At 47.4% G+C, this 24,307-nt stretch overlaps 2 protein-coding genes and 1 long non-coding RNA gene across 5 annotated transcripts in view; 2 read left to right on the plus strand and 1 right to left on the minus strand.

Annotated features, from left to right (window-relative positions):
- The window catches only part of LOC140702712 (immunoglobulin lambda-1 light chain), a 245,965-nt gene that overhangs the window by 202,292 nt on the left and 19,366 nt on the right, over window positions 1-24,307 (plus strand). The gene's annotated exons all lie outside the window — the stretch shown is intronic.
- Window positions 1-24,307, plus strand: part of LOC110070135 (immunoglobulin lambda-1 light chain-like) — a 261,296-nt gene that overhangs the window by 198,970 nt on the left and 38,019 nt on the right. The gene's annotated exons all lie outside the window — the stretch shown is intronic.
- LOC144584777 (uncharacterized) lies at window positions 13,913-14,574 on the minus strand. The gene is made up of 2 exons (XR_013539207.1): window positions 14,188-14,574; window positions 13,913-14,086 (listed from the first exon to the last, which is right to left on the minus strand). It is a non-coding gene; the product is annotated as an uncharacterized LOC144584777 (long non-coding RNA).

Genomic DNA, 24,307 nt, shown 5'->3' on the forward strand with positions numbered 1-24,307 from the left:
TCCTCCGCCAGGGCCCCAGAGATGGTCAAGTAGCCGATTTTGCCCGAGGAGTCTTTGGAGCCAGAGAACCAAGAGGGGACCCCCGAGCCCTGATGTTTGCTAGACTCTGTGTAATAATATAACAGGTATCGGGGGGCACTTCCAGGCTTCTGCTGGTACCAGGATATAGCTCTGCCATCCATACTGACAGTACAGGAGAGTTTCATGGTGTTCCCAAGTGATACTGAGGCTGATGGTGGTTGAGACACAGTGAGCTGAGAGTTCGTGCCTGGAAAGGAAAAGAAATGGGAGAAATGAGGGAGTCCCTTTTGGAACATCAGCGACACTCTGCTTTGGAGGCATTTTAGAAGACACACAGCTTGCTCTCACCTGTGCACCACATCGCGAACAGGAGGCTCACGAGGGGAACCCAGAACATCTTGGAAAGCCTTTGAGCTCCTGAATGTGACTTTGGTGACAAGAACTCTCCCAACACTGATCCTGCACACCCAGGGTCTCCCTTATCTCCGTCCCGGTTGTGGAGGCGGAGCAATTGGGCCCCTCCCTCTTCTTCGCTTTCATCTGATTGGCTGGAGGATCACACAGCCACTTCAGCACAATATGGGCCCTTTTCTGTTGCTGAATGAGACTTCTATCAGGACCCTTTTCTCTTTGGACTTTGGGAAAGATCATCCTACAGTTTGGCCTTCAGTAAAGTTGGGAGGATGATTTTTATGAGCTCATATCTCTTGGCCAAGACACATAAAGGAGAAATTCTTCTTAGAAGTCTCATTTCTTTCTTTCTTGCTTGCTTGCTTGCTTGCTTTTTCTTTCTTTCTTTCTTTTTGATTGATTGGTTGGTTGGTTGGTTGATTGAAACAGAAGGATTTCTCAATATAGTTTGCAGAGGACATCTCATGTGATTCTTTCAAACAATAAAAGATAGGTCATTGGAACAAACTGTAAATGAGTGACCAAAGACAATGATGGAAAAGGGTCAGGACTTGGTGTATGACCAGTGGCAGCCAGGTTCTGGCTCCTGAAGTCTTCTTAAGATACAGAAGATCCCTAGGGATCCCTGGGATCTTGAAGAACTGATGGCATACTTTTAATGCCCCTGAAATAACCACACCAAGGCCACTGTTGATGACATCACCAGAGTTTCACAGTGTATATTGCTCAACAGGATTCAGGCCAGTCTGTGAAAGTGTGTCTGTGGGTGAGAGAGTGTGCTTTCAATACAAGAAAAGCATGTGAGCCGTTGACCCAGACGCACCGCCTCATTTCAACATTACCTTCTGTTCCCCTCCTATTAATAACACTTTATAAATACCCATGACTGTGACTATCTCTAGCATAGCTTAACATAAGGGGGGTGTATTTTTTTAAAAGGTGTGGAAAATGGAAATATTACACAAACTCTACAGAAAATGCAGGGATTCAGATCCTGACTTGGAAAAGCCCAGCTCCAGAAGACTTTGGCTTGGATGGACAGATCTATGCCTTTTGGCTTCTCCCAAGCCTGCATTTCTAAAAATCTCAAGTTCATTCCATCGTAGGAACAAAATATGAAAAGGAGCAGGAAGGCAGATGTCCTGGCATTAGTGCTCAGTGTTTTCTTAGCTAACTCCCTACCACTGTGTGTTGAGTGTGTGTTTGTTTTTGTCTTTCTCTTTGTTTCCTCTTTTTAACCAGCATTGACATCCCAGGTTCAGCAGGACTACTGCCTCGGAGGTCCACGTTGGCTACCTGCAGGGTCTCGTCCTGAAAACCTAATGATGAGAATTTTGCCTCAGAATTGTTTTTGATCAGCAGCTCCTCCTCAGCCAGGTGGCCACCTTGGTGCATTGAACAAGAAGACAAGGCAGGCCCCTTCCTTTAAACTCAAGGGCAGAGAGAGGAAGGAAGGAAGGAGAATCGGTTGGCAGGTTCACCTCCTCTTTTTCGAAAGAAACAAATCTTTGAGGCTGAAGAGTTTTGCATGAACAATCCACCCCACGGGGAAAGGTATGTGTGGGTGGTTATCAGTTGCTCTTTTTGATAGTACACTATTGCCCTCTAGTGATTCCTTGAAGCAAACATCATCCTCTAGAACAGGGGTCCTCAACCCTCAGTCCACGGATCATGCGCACAAATGCGGTCCATGGTGTTAAAAACGTTGGGGACCACTGCTCTACAGAGACTTTCGTTGACTGGACGATTTTCAAGAAGGCATCTACGCCACCCTTTGATTTCTATTCCTGCACTTGAACAGGTGGTTGGACGATGACCTTATAGACCCCTTCCAACTTCATGGTTCTGCGATTCTAACTTCCTGCGGAGAAGGTCTCTAAATGCTTTCACACCCATTCTTGCCAACCGTGGCTGATAGGCAGCCCACGTCTTTCTCCAACCCCTCTCCGCCACCCTCCTCCATTGCTTGCCTAGGCCTTGCTCTGCCTACTAGAAGTGCCGGCCCCCACAAGGGATAGAGGAAAAAGCGGAAGGAGCTCCTCATAGCCTAGAGGGAAACTTGTGAAGCTCTTCTTCTGCCCTCTGTCCCAGAAGCAGGAGTTCTCCATGGCTGGCAGGACTCTTGACTGGTCAGCAGCCTTCTATGGGCAACCAGGAGGGATCCCATCCTGGGAGAGCCAGCTCAGAGCAAGAGGGGAGACCTTGATCAGATCTCCTGCTGAGATCAGACGGTTTTTCTCTCACTTGCCTCTCTGCTTCTGTATGAAGCCGATAGCTCAGTCCCTGCCGTGGGGTGCAGGCTGCCAACCTCTTCCCTGGCCAACAAGCACTTCCACCCCTGCCGCTCACCTCTGAACTGGGCTGGAGAGGCCAGTGGCCTCCTTGAGGGTTTTCAGGGGTGCACCAAGGCTGAGCAAATTGAGTGGGAGCCCAAATCAGAGGAGGAAATATTTGGGTGGACGCTTTGACAGCATTGGAGGTCCAGGAGGTCAAACCCTCTAAGGAGGGCTGGGCACCCATCTCCTGTCGAGGCCCAGGGACGGGTCATTGGGTGGAGTTTTGTGCTCCTCTGGAGGAGGAGGCAATCAGCTCTGGAGGGACAAAGGGAAAGGAGGAGAGGTGAGGGGTTGGAGAGCTCCGGGCCAAGCACGCCACCCTGAAGGCCACCTGGGGGCTCTCCTCCCCAGCCACGAACTCCAAGCAGGAGAATCGCCCTGCTCACCCCCATGTACATGGTGGCTGCAGGCCTCAGGTGGTCAGGGAGAGGTTTCCTGGCTCAAGCTGGATTTGAGCACACCTCGCGGGAGGCACACGGGGGCGCAGAGACACCCACACCCTCAGAGGAGTAACTGGGACCCAGCGGGCTGAGCGCATCAGCTGCCAGAGTGCCGGGAAAACTTCACGCCTCTGTACACCATCCCTGCGGTCATACGCCATGCCTCGCACACCTGAAGGAGGTCTTGGCTTGGATGGAGGCAGTGGTGGGGCCAGCCTCCTTCGTCCGAACCCTCCCTAGTCCTAAAATCTTGAGTTTACTTCATTTGGGAGACCGTCAAAACTCCCTGGTGCCCTTAAAAAGACATTTTCTGTTGTGCGCCGTGCACGCAAAATTTCAGCTCGTGTAAAAAAACAATGAAGGTGTTGCATTGGACCCCAACCAGCCCTCCCCATGGAAGGCAACATGGGGACCTCTTATAGTGTTTCAGTGTACAAACTCTTCTGTGTCACTATTCCACACCTGGCAGGCACCCTCGGCAGCATCTTCCTCTGGGACTCCAGGGATGGTTAAGGTGGCCCCGCCGTCGGGACCAGAGATCCAGAGAATCGCTCTGGAACTCGGGAGGATCTTTCCGTGTCTTTCTATGTAACCAGTTTGGAAGCTTTGCAGGGCTTCGCTTGGTACCAGCACGCTTGTCCCCCGAGCAAGTGAGTCCTGCAATTTGTCTTACAGAGGCAGAGATGGACAGGGGGAGATGCGTCAGCACATACTGAGCCACACAACCCGGAAAGGAGAAGAGATGAGAACATTTTAGACATGGGACTCATTCGGTCCACATACTCCACAATTCAGCACTGCTTCCTTGACCTGCCTGGGAGAAACCAGGCCTTCCGTGCAGCAAACCATCTAGCCCTGCCTTGAGATTCCAGACAGGGATATTCCACTGGAAAGAGATATCAAAGTGGCAACCCCCAAAAACAAGCTCAGTCCCAAACTCGCCTGCAGATAAATAGTTTCTGCAGGTGCAATTGTTTCTTAGCATCACAGGGACACAAAATTCAAGAATTCGTGTCTCCTGAGATGTTTAATACAGAGTTTTTTGTCTTCCCCATTAGATTGTAACACTGTGATGCTCACTGCCGTATGCTGCAGCACAGTAATAATCAGCTTCGTCTTCTGCCAGGGCCCCAGAGATGGTCAAGTAGCCGATTTTGCTCGAGGAGCCAGAGAAGTGAGAGGGGACCCCAGAGCCCTGACCTTTGCCAGACTCTGTGTAATAATATCATATGAATCGAGGGGCATTCCCAGGCTTCTGCTGGTACCAATAGCTACAGTGTTGTCTTGTTGTCAGAGGGACACACATTTCAAGCATTCATGTCTCCTGAGAGGTTGAATATGGAGGTTTTTGGCTTACTTCCCCATTAGACTGTCACACAGTGAGACACACCGCTGTTATCAGTAACACAGTAATAAACAGCCTCGTCTTCTGCCAGGGCCCCAGAGATGGTCAAGTAGCCGATTCTGCCCGAAGAGTCTTTGGAGCCAGAGAAGCGAGAGGGGACCCCCGAGCCTTGACCTTTGCTGGACTCTGAACCATAATATAACAGGTATTGGGGGGCATTCCCAGGCTTCTGCTGGTACCAAGATATATATCTGCCATTCATATTGACAGTACAGGAGAGTTTCACGGTGCTCCCAAGTGATACTGAGGCCGAAGGTGGTTGAGACACAGTCAGCTGAGAGTTTGCACCTGGAAAGGAAAAAAATGGGAGATATGAGGGAGTCCCTTTTGCACATCAGAGACTCTCACCTTTGCTCGCGTTTTTAGAAGGCGCACGGCCTGCTCTCACCTGTGCACCACATCACGAACAGGAGGCTCACAAGGGGAACCCAGAACATCTTGGAAAGCATTTGAGCTCCTGAATGTGACTTTGGTGACAAGAACTCTCCCAACACTGATCCTGCACACCGTGGTCTACCTTATCTCCATCCCGGTTGTGGAGGCGGAGCAATTGTGCTCCTCCCTTTTGTTTGCTTCAATCTGATTGGCTGGAGGATCACATGGGCACTTCAGCATGAAAACGGGCCATTCTCTAATGCTGGACATGCGTTCCTTTTGGACACCTTTCTCTTTGGACTTTGGCAAAGATCATCCTACACTTTGGACTTCAGAGGATGATCAACATGAGCTCATAATTCTTCAACAAGATAAACAGAGGAGATATTCTGCCACACATTGTTTGAAATCTGATTGAATTATTGATTGGTTGGTTGGTTGGTTGGTTGGTTGGTTGGTTGGTTGGTTGGTTGGTTGGTTGGTTGGTTGGTTGGTTGGTTGGTTGGTTGGTTGGTTGGTTGGTTGGTTGGTTGGTTGGTTGGTTGGTTGGTTGGTTGGTTGGTTGGTTGGTTGGTTGGTTGGTTGGTTGAATGAGTGAGTGAGTGAGTGAGTGAGTGAGTGAGTGAGTGAGTGAGTGAGTGAGTGAGTGAGTGAGTGAGTGAGTGAGTGAGTGAGTGAGTGAGTGAGTGAGTGAGTGAGTGAGAGTGATTTAAGCCTAAAAGATTTTCTGGACTTGTAGAGTAGTGGAACAGTATTGGAAAAGAATACATTCTGTGATGCGACAAATATTGCTTTGTAAGGTTCCATTAACCCCAGAACGGTTTTTATTGAGTATGACACCTGATAACATAGATAAGGCAAAGAAGTATACAGTTATATACATAGTCACTGCAGCTAGAACTCTTTATGCCAAAATTTGGAAAAGTCCGATGGTACTGAAACAAGAAGATCTTATAGAGAAGATACAGGAAACAGTGGAAATGGACATTTTATCAGAAGTGATGAAGGACTGTCCATTACAAAAGGCAACTGAAAGATGGGACTTATTCTACAAATGGTTAGAGTCATCAGACATCGTTTGGAGAACATGAATTAAAATGAGAACTTAAATCTGGAAGGCAGAAAATAGTAAAAAGAGGAATTTGGAATTTTGATATGGCAATATGTATAGAATGGATGTTAGTACGTCATTGTTTCTCCTCTTCCCCTTAACCTCAATCCCTTTTTCTTTCCTTCTACTCTTTGTAAAAAAAATAAATTATATAGATATAAAAATAAAAAGGGCCTAAAAGATTTTCAATATAGTTTGCAGAGCACATCTTATGTGATTCTTTGAAACAATGAAAGACGGGGCGTTGGAACAGATTGCTTCAGTAAATGAGTGACTGAAGACAATGCTGGAAAAGAGTCAGGACTTGGCGTAGGATCGGCAGCTACCATGTTTTGGCTCCTCAAGGCTTCTTAGGATGCAGAAGATCCCTGGGGATCCCTGGAATCTGGAAGAATGGATGGCACATTTTAATGCCCCTGAAAGGACCACACCATGACCACAGTTGATGACATCACTAGAGTTGCAGAGTTTATCATGCACGATAGGATTCTGGCCAGTCTGTGAGTGTGTGAGAGAGTGTGTTTTCAATTCAAGAAAATCATCTGAGCCTTTCATCCAGACTCCCTCCCTTCTTCCAACAGTACCCTCTCTCCCTCCCTCTCAGTTTAATAACCCATTGTAAATACCCATGATTGTGACTATTACTAAGATAACGTAAGATTAGGGCCCCATATTTTTAGAAAAGATGAGGAGAATTCTAACACTACAGAAGCACTGCAGAAAATGCCGGAATTCCAGTACTGATTTGGAAGAGCTCAACTCTGGAAGACTTTGGCTTGGAAGGACAGATCTATGAGTTTTGGTTTCTCCCAAGCATGGATTTCTAAAAAATATCAAGTTCTTGCCATTGTAGGGGGAAGATATGAAAAGGAGCAGGGAGGCAGGGCCCCTGGCTCTTGTGCTCGGTGCTCCCCTGGCCAGCGCCACACCAGTGTTCACTGAGTGTGTCCTTCTGTTTGTCTCTCTGGATGTTTTCTCTTTTTAACCAGTGTTGGCATCCCAGGTTCAGCAAAGCTACTGCCATGAGGTCAAAATTGGCTGCCTGCAGGGTCTCATCCTGAAACCTTAATGATGAGAATTCTGCCTCAGAGGTTTCTTCATCAGCAGCGCCTCCTCTGACAGGTGGCCACATGGGGCCATGGGCGTGCTCTGAGCTGGCACCTGGGTGCATTGAACCAGAGGACAAGGCAGGCCCCCTTCCTTTCAATACAAGGACAGAGAGAGGAAGGAAGGAAGGAAAGTCGGTTGGCAGGTTCACCTCCTCTTTCTCTAAAGAAACAAAACTTTGAGGCTGAAGAGTTTTGCATGAACAATCTACCCCACAAGGAAAGGTATGTGCAGGTGGTTTTCAGTTGCTCTTTTTGATAGTACACTATTGCCCTCTAGTGATTCTTTGATGCAAACATCATCCTCTAGAGCACTGGTTCTTAACCTTGGGTTACTTTATTGATTGATTGATTGATTGATTGATTGATTGATTGATTGATTGATTGATTGATTGATTGATTGATTTATTTATTTATTTATTTATTTATTTATTTATTTATTTATTTATTTATTTATTTATTTAATTTTTGGACTTATATACCGCCCCATAGCGCTACAAGCACTCTCCGGGCAGTTTACAATTTTAATTATATAGGCTACACATTGCCCCCCCCCAGCAAGCTGGGTACTCATTTTACCGACCTCGGAAGGATGGAAGGCTGAGTCAACCTTGAGCCGGCTACCTGGGATTTGAACCCCAGGTCGTGAGCACAGTTTTAGCTGCAGTACAGCGTTTTAACCACTGCGCCACGAGGCTCTTGTTAGTTTTGGACTGCAACTCCCAGAAGCCTTCACTACCAAGGTTTATGGGAGTTGCAGTTTAAAAACATCCGAGTAACAAAGGTTAAGAACCACTGCTCTAAGCAGGGGCCCTCAATCCTCGGTCCACGCGCAAACGCAGATGGGTGCCCCGCCTTCCCCAACCGGTCCATGGTGTTAAAAAGGTTGGGGACCACTGCTCTGCAGAGACTTTCATTGACTGGACGGTTTTCAAGAAGGCATCTACGCCAACCTTTGATTTCTATTCCTGCACTAGAACAGGCGGTTGGACTTCATGGCCTTATAGATTCCTTCCAACTTCATGGTTCTGTGATTCTAACTTCCTGCAGAGAAGGTCTCTGAATGCTTTCACACCCATTCTTGCTAACTATGTGATAGGCAGCCCAGGTCTTTCTCCAACCCCTCTCCAGAAGCTTCGAAGCTGGAAGGCTCCATTGCCTTTCTCTTCTGAGGTTCATCCAGGCTGCTTCTTGTTGTCATGGGCTGTCAAGTGAGCTCTGACTGACGGCGGCCCTATAAACGAATGTTCTCCCATACGACCTGCCCTCAACTCCCCTGCTTGGCTCGTCTAAACTCAGAACTGTGCCTCTCTTTAGGAAGTCAGTCCACCACATATTCGGCCTTCCTCTTCACCTACAGCCACCCACTTTCTCCAGAATTATTCTCTGTTCCAGAGGATCCTGACTTCTTATGGTGTTCTCAAAGCTGGAGACTTTCAGTTTCAATATATTTGCCTCCAGGGATAGTTCAGGCTTTATTTGACCCACTTACGTTTCTTTCTGGCAGTCCAGGTCATTCACAAAGCTCTCCTCCAGCACCACATTTCAAACGAAGCCGCTTTATTTCCTGACACCTTTCTTAACTTAACACACTTATTAACCATGCAGAAAAGTACCTTGAAAAAAACTTCGCATCTGGCATCTGAGACTTCCAGGTAGACCTTTTATAACATATGTAGGGCAGCCGTCAGCCTCGACGTCTGCCAGGACTCCAGCAATGCTTAAATCGCCAGTTTTCCTCGAGGTGCCTGTAGCGCGAGAGGAGAAACAGAGCCTTCGTGCTTCACGCAAGGATGATCATCACCAGGTTGTAACTCTTGATTAAGTCACTGGGAGAAGAAAGTCTGCCCTTAAGTACAATAACCCTGATTTGTGTCTATGTGAGGAGGTCCACAGGGACTAAGCAGTTGCTGTGGACAAGATGTTAACCCCCTGATCTGAAAGCCCTTAACGATGTTAGGGACCTTGCCTTGCAAGACAATTAAAATTTAGGTCCCTGTTTTTCGCTTTACGATGTTTTTGACAGCTTGGTCTTGCTTCACTTTGTGAGTCTTTTAATGGTCTCTGTTTCCTTAGACGGCTGTCTTCGCTTAGAAACCGCGTTTCGCTTAATGATGTTTCCTATGGGAATTTTCGCTTAACGATGACAATCCATTCCCATTGGAACGGATTATCAGGTTTTCAATGCATTTCAATGGGAAAACGTGTTTTGCAAGACGATGTTTTCTCTGATGCTGGACGTATGTTCCTTTTGGACACCTTTCTCTTTGGCCTTTGGCAAAGATCATCCTACACTTTGGACTTCAGTAAAGTTGGGAGAATGATCGATATGAACTCATAATTCTTTGAAAGAGAAACTGAGGAGAAATTCTGCCACACATTGTTTGAAATCTGATTGGTTGGTTGGTTGGTTGGTTGGTTGGTTGGTTGGGTGGGTGGGTGGGTGGGTGAGTGAGTGAGTGAGTGAGACAGAGAGACAGAGAGACAGAGAGACAGAGAGACAGAGAGACAGAGAGAGAGAGTGATTTAAGCCTAAAAGATTTTCAATATACTTTAGTTTGCCGAGCACATCTTATGTGATTCTTTGAAACAATGAAAGATGGGTCATTGGAACAGATTGCTTCAGTAAATGAGTAACTGAATACAATCCTGCCATAGGATCGGCAGCACCATGTTTTGGCTCCTCAAGGCTTCTTAGGATGCAGAAGATCCCTGGGGATCCTTGGAATCTGGAAGAATGGATGGCACATTTTAATGCCCCTGAAAGGACCACATCATGGCCACAGTTGATGACATCACTAGAGTTGCACAGTTTATCATGCGCGATAGGATTCTGGCTAGTCTGTGAGTGTGTCTGTGTGTCAGAGAGTGTGTTTTCAATATAAGAAAAGCCTGTGAGCCTTTCATCCAGACTCCCTCCCTTCTTCCAACAGTACCCTCTCTTCCTTTCTCTCTCACTTTAATAACCCATTGTAAATGCCCATGATTGTGACTATTACTAAGATAACATAAGATTAGGGCCCCATATTTTTAGAAAAGATGAGAAGAATTCTAACACTACAGAAGCACTGCAGAAAATGCCGGAATTCCGGTATTGATTTGGAAGAGCTCAACTCTGCAAGACTTTGGCTTGGAAGGACAGATCTATGAGTTTTGGTTTCTCCCAAGCATGGATTTCTAAAAAATATCAAGTTCTTGCCATTGTAGGGGGAAGATATGAAAAGGAGCAGGGAGGCAGGGGCCCTGGCTCTAATGCTCGGTGCTCCCCTGGCCAACGCCACACCAGTGTTCACTGAGTGTGTCCTTCTGTTTGTCTCTCTGGATGTTTTCTCTTTTTAACCAGTGTTGGCATCCCAGGTTCAGCAGGACTACTGCCGTGAGGTCCACATTGGCTGCCTGCAGGGTCTCATCCTGAAACCTTAATGATGAGAAATCTGCCTCAGAGGTTTCTTGATCAGCAGCGCCTCCTCTGACAGGCGGCCACATGGGGCCATGGGCGTGCTCTGAGCTGGCACCTGGGTGCATTGAACCAGAGGACAAGGCAGGCCCCCTTCCTTTCAATACAAGGGCAGAGAGAGGAAGGAAGGAAATTCGGTTGGCAGGTTCACCTCCTCTTTCTCCAAAGAAACAAAACTTTGAGGCTGAAGAGTTTTGCATGAACAATCCACCACACGGGGAAAGGTTGCCCTCTATTGGTTCTTTGATGAAACCATCATCCTCTAGACTCGCAGTGTTCCCCAACCTTGGGCCTCCAGATGTTCCTGGACTTCAATTCCTAGCTTATAATAACTCTTGATTAAGTCCCTGGGAGAAGGAATTCTACCTTTCAGTGCTGCAACCCTGATTTATGTCTCTGGGAGGGGGCGGCTCCTGTCGCCTCCCCCTAAACAAAGACCCCTTTCAAAGGCTGTCTGTCCCAGAGAGCTGCAAATTTGCACCAACAGGTTCAGTGGAACCTGGGGTGGATGGGGAGCATCTCCAGGGAGAGGTGGCAGCCAGGCTGGCTGGTTTCCCAGGGAGTGGAAAGGAGGGAGAGGAGGAGGGGGGGGGATCCAAGCCAGTCATAGCAGAAGAGAGACGGTAGGGAGTCTGGTGGCCGAAGTGCTGAGAAGGAGCTCAGGGGGTGAGCACCCTTTCTTCTCAGTCAGTCTGGATATGATTGCATGGAGGTCTTCAGAGGATGAGGCAGTATCCATGGACATGCCCGATCAGCAAGCCCAATCATGACTGGCAAATGCAGCGACCCACGAGGCAAGCTGGCTGGCACAGAGCTGGCAACTATCAGGGCGACCGGATGCCTCCCCCAGTCCAGCGCCATCAACCAGTTGGGCACTTGGGACCCATCCCAGCCCTGAGGCAACACAGGAGGTGCAAGAGGCCAAAGGAGTGGTAGGAACAACTCCAGGAGGGTTCACACTGACTGGGCCACGGATGGGAGCCGGCCCTACTGGCACTGCCTAAGGGGGTGGGGACTCTTGAGGGCACGGCCATGGGCCAAGCAACCCCCCCTTCAGGTAGGTCTCTCTGAAACCTTTTGACTGCAATACAGGGTTCACTGGACTAATTCACTGGAAGTGGACTCAGAGGGGGCTAGTGACGCAAACTCTGCCCCCTGCAGGACTGGAAGATTGGAGAGTGGCCGTGGCACCCTCAAGCTCTCCATTCCCCAGTCACGGAACCCAAACAAATTCAAGGGCCACCCCTGCCACGTGTCTTGAGTCCACGGAGGCCTCGGAAGAGGAGTCTGTGACCCCCAATTCCCCCCACCAAGCTCTTATAACCTGTTTTTAATGCCTCTGCACTGACTTCATTTCCCCCTCAGTCTAACCGTGAATTTGAAAAGGGGGGGGAAAGCATTGGTTTTTCCATACTTGGTCTTGGTGAACCATCCACGTACCTAAAGAGAAAGTCCTGCCCCCTGCAGGGAAGTTGGAACCGGAAAAGAGCAAGTAACAATTATCCCATTAACATTGAATGCATCAATTTTCGGATCAAAGGGAGGACAAAATGCCATTCATTGAATGCTTTAAAATAATGCTTTGAAGGAATAGCAATTCACATATTAGGCTGATGTGTGTTCTGTGTGCACTCACACCTCTTAGGCACGAAAGAGTGGTAGAATATACCAGATGGGCGGGATATAAATCGAACAAATAAATAAATTAATAAAATGAAAATAACCTCTGTGGAAGTGAGTCTTAATCGAGGAACCCCTGAGGAGAGCTGCCAAGGAAGGGGGAACCTGGATGATCCTGATTTCTTGTTTTGAAAGAAGATTCCAAGTGTGCAGTCCTTCAAACAGAGTACAGTGGTGCCTCGCTTGATGACGTTAATTCGTTCCAGCAAAATTGCTGTAGAGCGAAAACGTCATCAAGCGAAATAAAAAAAACCCATTGAAACGCATTGAAAACCGTTCAATGCGTTCCAAAGGGCAAAATACCTGCTCGTTCAGCAAAGATCCTCCATATGGCGGCCATTTTCTGGTGCCGGTAATGTGAGGAATCCGTCCCTAACACAGCAGGGAGCTACTTTCTACAGCCGGCAGCCATTTTGAAACCTGATGATCAGCTGTTTGCTGATCGTCGTAAAGCGAAAAATCGGTTCCCGAAACAGGGAACTGATCAAGGTTAAGCAAAATTCCCCCATCTAAACATCATTTTGCAATTGCAAAAGAGATCGCAAAAACTTCAATGTTAAGCGGATTCATCGCCAAGCGGGGTAATCATCCAGCAGGGCACCACTGTATGTTTTTCAACTGAGAACAACATTTTGAAAACCAGCCTGCATTCTCTTGTGTCACAATTCAGTTAATTGCCAGCGAGGAGCAACTGAAGGTTACACGGCTTCCTTTCTGATGGGTACCTGTGCCGCAGGATTTCATGGCGCTCCTGGCACACGGAAGCTTCAGGGTGATGCCAATGATGGTGCAATTGACTTGGGCAGAGACAGCACAGAATGAGGCCAAGAACTTGAGAAGCGTTCTTTATAGACAGTGACGCTGCTATCGCCTTCGAAGGTGCTCTCAATGGCAGCCCTTCCCTGGAAGCCTTACAGTGGGAGCCCCAAATGTAACCATGTGAAGACCCCAAAAATTAATTAATATTAGAGATAGGGGTGTTCATATTTGTGTACGAATGCCCCCATACAGGTGGACGCAATGAGGGTCTGGCCCTCTGGGGCCGGACTATCCACTCCCCTTTCCACCTCCTGCAGCGCCCTCTGCACTCCCTTGCAATACCACCAGAGCGCCCGGCCAGTGAGCCATTCATCAGCTTCGCAGGGAGGCTCATCATCTTGCCCCCTGCCAGGAGTGGCTGGTAGACCGTGAGCTCCAGAGTGATAGGAATTGATATTAATCCAAGAATCCTGAAAAACAACTCTCCTCCTTATTTACAACATATCATGTTTTGTTGTGAAGCAGCGTTGAAATGTATGAAGCCCTGCCTGCAGTTCAACAGCTTCCGCGGTTGCAGGGCTCTCTCGGCATCAGAGGGAAACAAAATGCAAGCATTCGCGTCTCCTGAGAGGTTGAGTTTTGGTCTTACTTCCCCGTTAGACTGTCACGCTGTGAGACGCATAGCTGTCCGCTGCAGAGCAGTAATAAATGGCCTCGTCCTCTGCCAGGGCCCCAGAGATGGTCAAGTAGCCGATTCTGCCCGAGGAGTCTTTGGAGCCAGAGAAGCGAGAGGGGACCCCCAAGCCTTGGCCTTTCCTGGACTCTGAGCCATAATATAATAGGTAGCGGGGAGAACTCCCAGTCTTCTGCTGGTACCAGTATATATATCTGTCATCCATACTGACGGTACAGGGGATTTTCACGGTGTCCCCAAGTGATACTGAGGCCGAAGATGGTTGAGTCACGGTCAGCTCAGAATTTGTGCCTGGAAAGGAAATAAAATAGGAGAAATGAGCGAGTCCCTTTGGCACATCAGAGATTCTCACCTTTGCTCGCGTTTTTAGAAGGCGCATGATCTGTTCTCACCTGTGCACCACATCACGAACAGGAGGCTCACAAGGGGAACCCAGAACATCTTGGAAAGCCTTTGAGCTCCTGAATGTGACTTTGGTGACAAGAACTCTCCCAACACTGATCCTGCACACCGTGGTCTCCCTTATCTCCGTCCCGGTTGTGGAGGCGGAGCAATTGGGCCCCTCCCTCTTTTTCGCTTTCATCTGATTGGCTGGAGGATCACGTGGGCACTTCAGCACAAAACGGGCCCTTCTCTGCTGCTTTTGGACCTTTCTCTTTGGACATTGGCAAAGATCATCCTACACTTCAGATTTCAGTAAAGTTGGGAAGATGATCAATGAGCTAATAACTCTTGGCCAAGACACATAGAGGACAAATTCTTCTTAAAAGTCTGCTTTCTTTCTTTCTTTCTTTCTTTCTTTCTTTCTTTCTTTCTTTCTTTCTTTCTTTCTTTCCTTCCTTCCTTCCTTCCTTCCTTCCTTCCTTCCTTCCTTCCTTCCTTCCTTCCTTCCTTCCTTCCTTCTTTCTTTCTTTCTTTCTTTCTTTTTTTCTTACTTTCTTTCTTTCTTTCTTTCTTTCTTTCTTTCTTTCTTTCTTTCTTACTTACTTACTTACTTACTTACTTACTTACTTACTTACTTACTTACTTACTTACTTACTTACTTATTTAAATAATTCTTGTTATAGTTTGCAGAGCACATCTTATGTGATTCTATGAAACAATAAGAGATGAGTCATGGAAAAGATTGCTTCAGTAAATGAGTGACCAAAGACAATGCTGGAAAGGGGTCAGGATTTGATATAGGATCGGCAGCAGCCATGTTTTGTCTCCTCAAGGCTTTTTAGGATGAAGAAGATCCCTGGGGATCCCTGGAATCTGGAAGAATGGATGGCACATTTTTAATGCCCCTGAAATGATCGTATCATGGCCTCAGTGTGTGACATCACCAGAGTTGCACAATTTATCATGCGCGATGGGATTCTGGCCAGTCTGTGAGTGTGTGTCTGTTTGTGAGAGAGTGTGTTCTCAATACAAGAATAGCATATGAGCCATTCATCCAGACTCACCTCCTCTTTTCAACATTACCCTCTCCCCCTCTCTTTCACCTTAATAACCCATTATAAATTACCATGATTGTCAGTATTTTTACAAATTAAGATAAAGGGGCTGTATTTTTTTAAAAAACTGTCATGCCACACAAACAGTACAGAATATTCAGGGATTCAGAATCTGACTTGGAAGAGCTCAGATCTCGAAGACTTTGGCTTGCAAGGTCAGATATATGCATGATTTCTAAAAATCTCAAGTTCTTTCCAACATAGTGGGAAAATATGAAAACGAGCAGGGAGCCACAAGACCTGACTCTATAGCTCAGTGTTCTCCTAGCTAACTTCCTGCCATTGTGTGTTGAGTGTGTCATTGTGTATTTGTGCTTCTCTCCTCGTTTCATCCAGGGTGGACATCCCAGGTTCAGCAAGACTACTGCCATGAAGTCAACATTGGCTGCCTGCAGGGTCTGATCCTGAAACCTTAATGATGAGAATTCTGCCTCAGAGGTTTCTTGATCAGCAGCGCCTCCTCGGCCAGGCGGCCACATGGGGCCATGGATGTGCTCTGAGCTGGCACCTGGGTGCATTGAACCAGAGGACAAGGCAGGCCCCCTTCCTTTCAATACAAGGGCAGAGAGAGGAAGGAAGGAAATTCGGTTGGCAGGTTCACCTCCTCTTTTTCTAAAACTCTAAACTCTGAGCATAAGAGTTTTGCATGAACAATCCACCCCAAGGGGGAAAGGTATGTGCAGGTGGTTATCAGTTGCTCTTTTTGATAGTACACTGTTGCCCTCTAGTGGTTCTTTGATGCAAACATCATCCTCCAGTGCACTGACGGGGAACAGTTGGACTCAATGGCCTTATAGGCCACTTCCAATTTCATGATTCTGTGATTCTCACTTCCTGAGGAGGAGGTCTCTGAACACTTTCACACCCATTCTTACCAACAGCACAAAGCTGACCAGTGGTTTTATAAGTATGGAAGCGAGAGCTGGACCATAAAGAAGGCTGACCGGTGAAGAATTGATGCTTTTGAATTGTGGGGCTGGAGGAGACTCTCGAGAGCCCCCTGGACTGCAAGGAGAACAAACCTATCCATTTTGAAGGAAATCAGCCCTCTGGTATTTAAAAAGAAATCTCACAGACTGAGTAATGTGTCCAGGGGTCTGCCTTAATGCCCATCCACTGGATTGAGGTGGAACTGGAGCAGTCATACTCACCTCTCAGGTTCATCAGCTTTCATCTGATTGGCTGGATGATCCCACAGGTAGTTAAAGACAAAATGGGCCCTTCTGTGCTTCACAAGACTCCACTCAGAATACAGTTTTATTTGTACATAAGATCTGGGTATGTCAGAGATGGTGTGCTTTGGAAAAGCTGGGGAGGATGATCAGCTGCTAGTTTATAACTCTTCATTAGGGCACTGGGAGTTCAAATTCAGCAACTCAGTACTATAACCCTAGAGGGACGTGGTGGCGCTGTGGGAACCGCAGAAGCCTGTGCTGCAGGGTCAGAAGACCAAGCAGTCGTAAGATCGAATCCACGCAACAGAGTGAGCGCCCGTCGCTTGTCCCAGCTCCTGCCAACCTAGCAGTTCAAAAGCATGCAAATGCGAGTAGATAAATAGGGACCACCTCGGTGGGAAGGTAACATCGTTCCGTGTCTAAGTCGCACTGGCCATGTGACCACGGATGATTGTCTTTGGACAAAACGCTGGCTCTGTGGCTTGGAAACGGGGATGAGCACCGCCTCCTAGAGTCGAACACGACTGGACAAAAATTGTCAAGAGGAACCTTTACCTTTACCTTACTATAACCCTAGTTTGTTTCTATTCGAGGCGGTGGATAACATCTCCCCCAAGAGACTGCGGCCCTACCATTGCTTCCCTTTCCAAGGCTGTCCAAGAGAGGTTTGGATGAGAACCGAACAGGCGCAGGATGGAGGTGGAACCTGGGGCACAATAAGGGCCCTCTGTGGGAAGAGGTGACAGTCAAGCCAACAGGTTTCCCAGTGGATAGAAAGGAGGGAGAGGAGCAGGAGGGGGCTTCAAGCCCATCAGAACAGAGGAGAGACAGCGAGGAGCCTGGCAGCGAAACAGTGAGAAGGGCGAGGACTGGGGCAGCAATGAGGACGAGGACTCTCCCCCCTCACCGAATTGGGGTAGGCTGGTAGTATGTGCCTCAGAGGATCCCTGGAGGTACCCAGGAATAAGGGAGGAACCTTGGACATGCCAGCCACCTGACCTACAAGCCCAATAAGTGTTCGCACTGGCTGGGTCTCAGATGGGAGGGGGCCCCACTGGCACTAGAACCTTGCATTGCCATTTTTTATACATCTTGAGACTCAGTCTCCCATTTGTACATTTGCCACCAGTGGATGGACTGGTTCCCTCTGCTTTGTTTCACAACAGGGCTCTGGGCAGTCTGTGCCTGTGTGTGAGAGGAAGTGTTTTTAATGCAAGAAAAACATGTGAACCTTTGATCCATCTTCACCCCCTTCTTTCAAAATGACCCTCTCTCTCTCTCGCATTTTAAGAATCCTTTATGAATATCCATTACTGTAACTAGACATGACTGTATTTGAATAAATGTAGATAGTTGTGGGCTCCATGATCACTGCAGATGGTGACAGCAGCCACAAAATTAAAAGACGCCTGCTACATGGGAGGAAAGCGATGACACACCTCGACAGCATCTTAAAAAGCAGAGACATCGCCTTGCAGACAAAGGTCCGCATAGTCAAAGCTATGGTTTTTCCAGTAGCAATGTACGGAAGTGAGAGCAGGACCATAAAAAAAGCTGACCGCCGAAGAATTGATGCTTTTGAATTGTGGTGCTGGAGGAGGCTCTTGAGAGTTCCCTGGACTGCAAGGAGAACAAACCTGTCCATTCTGAAGGAAATCAGCCCTGAGTGTTCCCTGGAAGGACAGATCCTGAAGCTGAGGCTCCAATACTTTGGCCATCTCATGAGAAGAGAAGACTCCCTGGAAAAGACCCTGATGCTGGGAAAGTATGAAGGCAAGAGGAGAAGGGAACGACAAAGGATGAGATGGTTGGACAGGGTCATCAAAGCGGCCAACATGAATTTGACACAACTCCAGGAGGCAGTGGAAGACAGGAGGGCCTGGCGTGCTCTGGTCCATGGGGTCACGAAGAGTTGGACACGACTTAACAACTACACAACAGATAGTTATACATAAAAAAATTAATCATCCCCTGAAAATAAGCCCTAATGCTTTTTTTGGAGCAAAAATTCAGGGAAACAAGGCACTAGTTTATTATTACCTTCTTCTAGGGGTGATCTGGGACTGTGCAGTTTGCCCAAGGCCACACAGGCTGGCTCTTCTTCCAGGAGGTATCGTGGGGAATCAAACTCTCAACATAGCCAGGTACCTAAACCACTGAGGTTTTCAGCACAACTTAGAGGTCATCAATTACTATTCTTCATGATCCCCTAGCACCCTCTAGTGGCTTTTTGATGTAACCATTGTCTTCTAGAGTCTTTCATTGACTTGGCGGTGTTGAAGACCATGTCTTCACCAACTTTCTGACGAGAAAATCTCTAAACTCTTTCACACCCGTTCTTACTAAGAGCACAAAGCTGTCCAGCAGTTCTATACAAACAAAACCATGTAGGCGAGAGGAAGGTCCACATGAAGTTGTCAGGACCAGTTTCATTGAACATGCTTTTTGAAAGCCAGGAAGAGTGTTAGGATCCCAGGGGCTCCTCTGGTGGTTAAAGAGCAGGTGTTACTGGAGGTTTCTTTGGAAGCAGAGAAATGCGAGGGGACACCATCGCCTTGTCCCTTCTCAGAATCCAATTTGTACCGGAGGAGATATTGTGGGGAATCAGGTGCCTTCTGCTTGTACCAAGATACAGTGGTGCCCCGCATAGCGACAATAATCCGTGCAGCAAAAATCGCTGCAAAGCGATTTCATCGCTATGCGGTTTTTAAAAGGCCATAGGAATGCATTGGAACCCCTTCAATGTGTTCCTATGGGCTTAAAACTCACCTTAATGCGAAAATCCTCCATACGGCCGCCATTTTCGCTGCCCGGTAAGCGAGGAATAAGCGCGAAAACACAATGGGTGGCCATTTTGTTTACCCGGCGGCCATTTTGGAACCACCGATCAGCTGTTTAAAAATCATCACTTTGCGATGATCAGTAAGCAAAACAGAGCACCGATCATCGCAAAGCAATTTTTCCCCATTTAAAACATCGCAATGAGATTGCAAAAGCGATCGCAAAAAAATCATCGGTATGCGATTTTGTCGTTAAACGGGGTGCCCGTTAAGCAAGGCACCACTGTACGGTGTAGCTGCTGTCAAATCCACTGTTCAAGGTGCAGGAGAGTTTTGCAGTATCTTGAACGGAGACAGAGGCTGAGGAGGGCTGGGTCAATGTGGGCTGAGACCGAGAGTCTGTGCCTGGAAAGAGAACAGGAAGGAAAGTTTATGCTCACCCTGTTCACCGGGTCTCCTGACCTTGGCAGAAGTCGTCCCAAGTATATCAGCTGCTCTCACCTGCCCACCAGAGGGCTAGAAGGCAGAAACGAAAAGACCACTTCATAGCGATGGAATCTGGGGCCTTGGGAATAATTCAAAGGAAGGACGCCCAAAGATGCGAAGGGACGCCAAAGACTGCCCTTTTTATCAATCCCAGTTCCAAAGACTGGCATCTGGGTGCCACCCTAATGTTCGTCACTGCAACTCTGATCGGATCTTCAAAGGCAGCCCCCTCAAAGCAGGATGTGGTGAACAAGACTTCATGGTAACCTTATCATCACCCATGTGCCCCTTCTTTCCTTTTCCACCCCTTCCCTCGTGTCCCTTTCCCCCACCTAGGTCAGGTTCTCCCGGTGGCCTCCCTGTCTCAGCTGAGCAGAGCCACCCGATCAGAGGTGGGGACTGGGGTGGCAGTAGAGAGGATGCGCACACATAGAATGAACTCAAATTCAGAAAATAAACTTTTTTGATCTTGACTACAATAATTACCCCAGAATATCATCAAACAGTAACAAGTGGTTTAACATTTCTGTTCTTCTGGGGGCATCTTGGGACTGTAAAGCTTGTCCAGGGCCACAAAAGCTGGATATCCCTCTGGGGAACTGAACTCCCATCTCTGACTAAACCACAGAGGTATCCAGCCTCTAGAGTAGGCCCATTGAGTCCATGAGACCTATGGAGGAGTTGACTCACCCAATGCCCATGGATTCAGTGGATCTATTCACATTGAAACTTACTATGCCAATCCATACAATTTCAGCCATCGATCCCTAAATTCACCTTGCTTCTCCCCGGAACAAAATCTGACTGCTCTGTTTCAATCCAGACTCCATACCATTTGGTCGGAGTCAGTCTGCGTCAAGACCACACGTGGGTGATTTGTCCAAATCAGGCTCATGGCTCTGTTTCAAAGCAATACATCCAGGATATGCCACAAAAATGATGCTGCCGCAAGAGGGAAGGGGTGGAAAAGGAAAGAAGGGGCACATGGTGATGATGGGCGATCAGGGGTTGCGCGAGCAAGTGGGCGAGTGAGGAGGTGAGTAAGAAGGCAGGCGCAGGGGCAGCAGGGGGTTGGGGTGAACAAGCAAGCCATTGGGTGGGCAAGTGAGGAGGGGGCAGGTATGCAAGCAGGTAGGGGGGGCAGGAGGGCAGGTGGGCAGGCTTTGGCATGGCAGCTGATCCAGGACACTATGCAGTGGAGCCAGACAGCAAAGCCAGGGCATGCCTCCTGCGGCCTCTGCCGGGGCTGGTTCTTTCCCCCATTCCGAAAACACTACACAAAACCAGTTTAGTTCGGCATGTGATTTGTGATTTAAAATAAGCTCCCCTCTGGCAGAGAAGTATCTCACCTCAACGTCCAGGCACAGAACGGTTCTCAGGCAAAAAAAAGAAGGCCATGCTTCCATTGATGTCATGGAGATGCATTATTTTATATTATTTATATTTATAGGCACACACACACAGAGTATATATACTGCATTATTATATATGCAAAATAAATGTGCAGAATGTTCATATAAGCACAAACTTTTCTGCGCATTTTGCAGCAACATGAATATAGCTCTATGTACTTTGGGCTCTAAGGACCGCATGTGCAAAATTTGGAGAAATGAAGATATTGAAGAAGAACTCTGCCCCAGCAACAACAGTGATTTGGGAAGATTTGGGAAGTGCAAATTTGGTAAGCTCATACTAATATGTGAAATGAACGCAATCCTGCTCCCTCTCCCTCCGAGAATAAGAATTCTTCCTGAACCCACAAAATCTTTGGTCTCCCCATATTTGCTATCCTCAGGAGGTGACTGGTTTTTTTCTCCTCTTTCATCATTTCATACCCATTAGAAAAGTGGGTTTTAGGTAAAACATCTGCCAGATAATGGAGGGTGGATAGAACTTTCTTTAGGATTGTTCTTTAAGCATGATGTGTCCTGAAATTATTTTCTCCTCCAATATTTATATAGAAAGTGGATGGCTCAGTGGCTTAGGTCTCTGGCTATAGAGTTCAAGAGTTCGATTCCCCACTGGGCCTCCTTGACAGAGGCTGGACATGATCGTCCATAGGGTCCCTTCCAGCTCTGCAATTCGAGGAGGAGGAGGAGGAGGAGGAGGAAGAAGAAGAAGAAGGAAGAAGAAGAAGAAAGAAGGAAGAAGAAGAAGAAGAAGAAGAAGAAGAAGAAGAAGAAGAAGAAGAAGAAGAAGAAGAAGAAGAAGAAGAAGAAGAAGAAGAAGAACTGTTAGAGCAGTACGACAATAGAACCATTTAACTCTGGAGTGGTGAGCACTCCATTGATGGAGGGACTCGAGAAAATTGGACAGCAGATTGCCTTTGATTTGGATTCCTGCACTGAGCAGGGGGGCTGGACTCATTGACCTTACAGGCCCCTTCCAATGTTATTTATGATTCTATGATTTGATGATGATGCTAGTGCCCTAGCTGTCATTCGTTGTGGATCCTACACCTGCGGAGTCTCCCTTTTCCACCCAGCTGTCAAAGATGTGGCTACCTGCTCTTTGTCCATCAAGTCACCACACATATTTCCACTGCGTATAAATTTTGTGTGAGGTGTGCTGTGTTTCTTTTCGTCATCGTTTGACAGGACGTAGCCACAAGAGCTGCTTCGGATCTGCCTCTGATCTCTGCTGGCCATCCTTTCCTTATCTATCCAGTTTTGTTTGGAAATTGAAAACGATGGGGTTACAATGGTGGTGTCGCTTCTGCTCATTTCTTTGGTTCTGCCGCCCTCTTCAGGCTTCTACTGTGCAAGAAAAAAAAGCATCCAACTTCAAACATTCGGCTCAAAAGAATGCAGAAACGGAGAGGTCCGGAAATGCCAGTCAGTTCAGCTGAGATGCACTAGATGGGGTGGTAGACCAAGCAATAAAATCATTCAGACTAACTTGCTCCTTTCATCACACAGTCTAAAAAAATCCTTAAAGCAAAAGATTGAGAGAGCCTGGTGCCACGGATTGAAACGATAAGGAAGTCATCATACTTCTGCCTCCAATATGATCAGTTTAAACAATAGAGCAAGATGTTCCTTTGCAGTGTTTAAATCAAGGTGTGATACAGGCGTGGAGGGGGGAGGGGGTGATTAAACTTGCCCTGAGAGCTTCTTAGCCAAGTTACTTTTTTCGACTGCCGCTCCCAGAATCCCCCGGCCATCATTTATGCTGGCATGATTTTCGGAGCAGTAATCATCAGCAGACTCGGGAATCCTGCCATGAAATCTTATTACATTGTCATAATAAAAAAGCAAAACAGCATCAATGAGTGATCTATGAATTCTGGTTTACTCTTGTTTCTTGTATGCCCCACTTTAGCTTATCATAGAATCATCGTATGGTTGGAAGGGACCTTGGAGGTCTTCTAGTCCAACCCCATGGCCAAGGCAGCAGACCTCATACCATCCTGGACCTTATACCCTCCCGGACAGATGGCTGTCCAATCTTTTCTTGAAAACCTTCAGCGATGGGGCACACAAAACATCAAGAGGCAGGCTGTTCCACTGCTTAATGGTTCTCGCCATCAGGAAATTCCTCCTTATTTCTAGGTTGGATCTCCCTCTGATGAGTTTTCCCCCATTGGTTCTTGTCCTATCTTCAGGCACCATGGAGAATAAATCAATGCCCTCTTCCCTATGGCAACCCTTCAGATATTGGAAGACTGCTATCTTGTCTCCCCTCAGTCTTCTCTTCGTTAAACTCAACAGGATTTAGACTCCAGTCCCCATATCATCTTTGTTGCTCTTCTCGGCACCCCTTCCAGGGCTTCAGCGTCTTTTTCATATTATGGTGACCAAAACTGGACACACCATCCCAAGTGCAGCCTCACCAATGTTGTATAGAGTAGGACTATCACTGCCCACGATCTTGATGCTATTCCCCTTGTTGATGCAGCCTAGGACTGTGTTGGCTTTCTTGGCAGCTGCAACACACTGCTGACTCATCATTTGGCAGTGGTCCACCAGGACACCTAAATCCCTCTCACAGGTACTACTGTCGATCCAGGTACCACCTATCTTGTACCTATGCATCTGGTTTCTCCTTCGTAAGTGCAGGACCTTACTTTTCCTGCCACTGAACTGAATCTTGGCTTCACCCTGTTGGCCATTTTTAAAAGATTGCACAAAACTGGGCATGCTTTTCCATTAATGCCCCCAATAAGCTACACATTTTTTTTTATAAACAGTGTTGCCAAATATGTACATTTTTGCAAGCAGTTGCTCTAATACTATTTCTTTTAGTGTACTATTGTCATGAATATACATGGTTTTCCTCCTTTATATTCCATATGAAGCTGAACAGGCAGTAATTCAATAACAGTGGTGCCTCGCATAGCTATGGCGAAACATCGCTGAACGGAATGGGGAAAGCCATTGGAACGCATTAAACTTAGTTTAATGCATTCCAATAGGCTCCAAAACTCACCGTTCAGCGAAGTTGTCCCATAGCCGGCAGCCATTTTCACGCCCTCGGTAAGCGAGGGGAGGGCGCAAAAACGCTGCGCATGGCCATTTCGGGGCTTCCGGCAGCCATTTTGGACCCGCCGAACAGCTGATCATCGGGTATCGC

This window comes from Pogona vitticeps, chromosome 14, assembly GCF_051106095.1.
Source record: "Pogona vitticeps strain Pit_001003342236 chromosome 14, PviZW2.1, whole genome shotgun sequence".
Taxonomy (NCBI): Eukaryota; Metazoa; Chordata; class Lepidosauria; order Squamata; family Agamidae; genus Pogona; species Pogona vitticeps.